This window comes from Stenella coeruleoalba, assembly GCF_951394435.1.
Source record: "Stenella coeruleoalba genome assembly, chromosome: X".
In the NCBI taxonomy this organism is placed as follows: Eukaryota; Metazoa; Chordata; class Mammalia; order Artiodactyla; family Delphinidae; genus Stenella; species Stenella coeruleoalba.
In genome coordinates, this window is record NC_137152.1 from 14,036,352 (window position 1) to 14,039,986 (window position 3,635).

Here is a 3,635-nt window from a genome sequence, read left to right on the forward strand (position 1 = left end):
TCCTAATATCTACCTTAGCCGGCCAAGTCACCATTTCCTGAAATAAATGAAGCTGGGATGGATCTCCTTTGCGCAGGGTGAACTGACCCCACTAGCCCTCTTCTCATGCTGGCCATATGGTCTCGCTTCTGCTTGGTTTTTCCGGGGCACATGTGCAGGGAATCCAATAATGGAATCCAGCCAGCCCCTGGGCTATGATGTAAATAGGAACCTTCTAGCACCCTGACACTCCCTGGGGAATCTCTCTAATTAATTAAGTTTAAAACACACTCACACGCAAGTACTCTCTCTCATGGTGTTAGGTGGCCTTAACACTACTCTATTTTGGGGGTGTGGCTCTGCTTTTAAGGATAGGGAGCACATGATTCTGTGACCCTGGTTACTGAAGTGCTCAATCTCATTAAGCTCCTAAAATCATCACCTACTCCTAGGATCTCCCGATGGGCTGTTTCCCCTGCCAATATTTATGCATTTTAGGCTATTTTGTTAGGTGCATACATGTTTAGAATTGTTTTATCTTTCTGAGGAACTGAATCCTTTCTAATGATCTAGTGACCCCTCCTAACCTTGATAATGCTTTTTATCTTAAAGTCTATATTCCCCAATGTAGCTTTCTTTGGGTTAGTAATTGCCTGGTGTGTCTTTTTTATCCTGTTACTTTCTGCCTTTCTGCATACTTATGACTTAAGTGTGGCTCTTGTAATGGACATATAGCTATATTTTTAAAAACCCTGTATCTGACAATTTGTTTTTTAACTGTCTAGTTTAATTCACTTGCATATTTGGTGAGTAATAGTTACTATTATATTTGGACTTGGCTTGCCATTTTTTAAGTTTTTATTTGTCCTGCTTTCCCTGTGATTCTTTTTCTTTCTCATTTCTTGCCATCTTTTGGATTGTTTGCGGCTTACTTTCTATTTGTTTCTTTATTTCATTGTTCCTTTTTACTTGTTTGGACTTTATAGACTCTTTTTTTTATTCTTTTGGTGATTACTCTTGAAATTTTATCATGTATATTTAACTTACAAAGTCAAAAATTAAACAGCATTTTGACTTCCCTATAGAACAGGAATTGGCAAACTGTGGCCCAATGATCAAATCTGCCCATCACCTGTCTGTAAAAAAGGTTGATTGGAACACAACCACGTTCTTTCATTTTCATACTGTCTATGGCCACTTTGATGCTACAATGGCCGAGTTTCACAGTCATGACAAAGACTGTATGGTCTGCAAAACTTAGAATATTTTCTATCTGCCCTTTCACAGAAAAAATTTGCCAACCCCTGTTCTCTAATATTATTCCTAAGGATTTTAGGAGATCTTAACTTCCCTCTCCTGACTTGTATGTGATTACTGTCCAATAGTTTATTTTTGTCATTTTTTCTTAACTCTATAAATTCAACTTTAGTATTCCTTTTTTCCCAAATATTATTTGTTCATATATATACATTTTTACGTGTTTGCTCATATGCATATATGTTTCTAAAGCTCACCATTCCTTTTTGCATCTCAGATCATCCTTCCAACATAATTTTCCTTCTTCCTGAAGTATAACTTTTAGATGTTCCTTTAGTGAAGATCTTTTGGTAGCAAATCCCTTGGTTTTCGTGTATTTGTAAGTATCTTAATTTTACCCTCCTTGAAATATGATTTTCTGAGCACATAAGTCTAAGCTGTAAGTTATTTTCTCTCAACAATTGGGAAATATTATTCTACTGTCCTCTGATTTGCATTGTTGTTCAAGGCAACTGTTAGTCTAATTGTCATTCCTTTGAGGATGATCCATCTTTTCTCTCTGGCCCCTTTTAAGATCTCTCAGCAGTTGGTGTTCCGCAGTTGAATTATGATGTGTTTAGGCACGAATTTTCATTTTTTTTAATATCCTTCTTGGTATAAGTTATGATTCCTATGTATGTGTTATTACATTTTTCATCTGTCTCGGAAGATTCATGACATTATCTCTTCAAATCAATCACTCTCTTTCTTCTTTCTCCCTCCCCCGGTCCCCGTCTTAGCTTGAAACTCTTTGACCTTTTCATTCTAGCCTCCAATCACTTAATCTCTCTTTCGTATTTTCCATCTCCTTCCCTCTCTGTGCTGCATTCTGGGTAATTTCTAATCCTCTCTTCAGCCGGATTTAAGCTACTGTTTAACCAGTCCATTTGGGATTTTGTTTCAATAATTGTTTCTTTATTTATAGAAGCTCCATTTAAAAAATCTTCCTGTAGAGCACAGGGAACTATATTCAACATCCTGTAATAAACCATAATGGAAAAGAATCCGAAAAAGAATACGTATATACATGTATAACAATCACTTTGCTGTATACCAGAAACTAACACAACATTGTATATCAACTATACTTTAATTTTAAAAAATCTTTCTGATTATTTCTCCTAGCCTACTGTTGCCTGCTTATCTGTGTGATTGCATCTTTTATGTCTTTAAACACTTCATACATAGCTGTTCTGTAGTCTGTGTCTGAAATTTTTTGTATGTCCAGTCATGGTGGAGATCCAAATCTATCACATGTTGTTTACGCCACCTCTGGCTCATGGTGGCTTGCCTTAGCATGTTGTGAGCTTACCGCTTGATTTTAATCTGTGGGAGTCCTCTAGGTCTAAGGTGGGGAAGTTTTTTCCAAGGAGGATTTGCTTCAGCAGAAAGTTGAAGACACCTCTGATCTAAGACCACTTTGGCCACTGTGAGGCTCTTAGCTTAGTAAACGGGTCCCAGGATCAGCATGCCCACCTGAATGCTGGTCCATATCTCAGTATTCCTGTAAGTACTGCTATTGGTATCTACTCCCAGGGCACTTCCCCTCCACAACTACTGCTTGCAGTTTAAGGCTTCCTGCTCTGGTCTGGGTTTGGATTAGGTTTTGCTTGGTGGGTAGCTGTTGTGGAAGCCTTTGGGAATCTCTCCAATACCTGCAAGACCAGAAATGCCTTGAAGAGTGTTTTATACCCAGGACATAGCTGCTGTGCAGTGGGACAGTTCCTCAGAGCACTCCTTCTACCACCGACACACCCACCACCACCCCACCACCACCATATTGCTGGAAGGAGAAGGTTCACTGTTAAACTTTGAAACATACTGTTTTAGGGGGAAATTTGGTTTTTAAATGCCATTATTCAGGGACTTCCCTCGTGGCTCAGTGGTTAAGAATCTGCCTGCCAATGCAGGGGACACGGGTTCGAGCCCTGGTCCGGGAAGATCCCACATGGTGCGGAGCAACTAAGCCCGTGCGCCACAACTACTGAGCCCACGTGCCACAACTACTTAAGCCTGCGCGCCTAGAGCCCATGCTCCGCAAGGAGAGAAGCCACCGCCATGAGAAGCCCATGCACCGCAATGAAGAGTAGCCCCCGCTCGCTGCCAACTAGAGAAAGCCGGCGTGCAGCAACGAAGATCCAATGCAGCCAAAAATAAATAAATAAATTTATTTAAAAAAATAAAAATAAATGCCATTATTCATTGTTTCACTTACTATGCCAAATATAAAATTAGCTGTCTTGGGCTTCCCTGGTGGCGCAGTGGTTGAGAGTCCGCCTGCCGATGCAGGGGACACGGGTTCGTGCCCCAGTCCGGGAGGATCCCACATGCCGCAGAGCGGCTGGGCCCGTGAGCTGTGG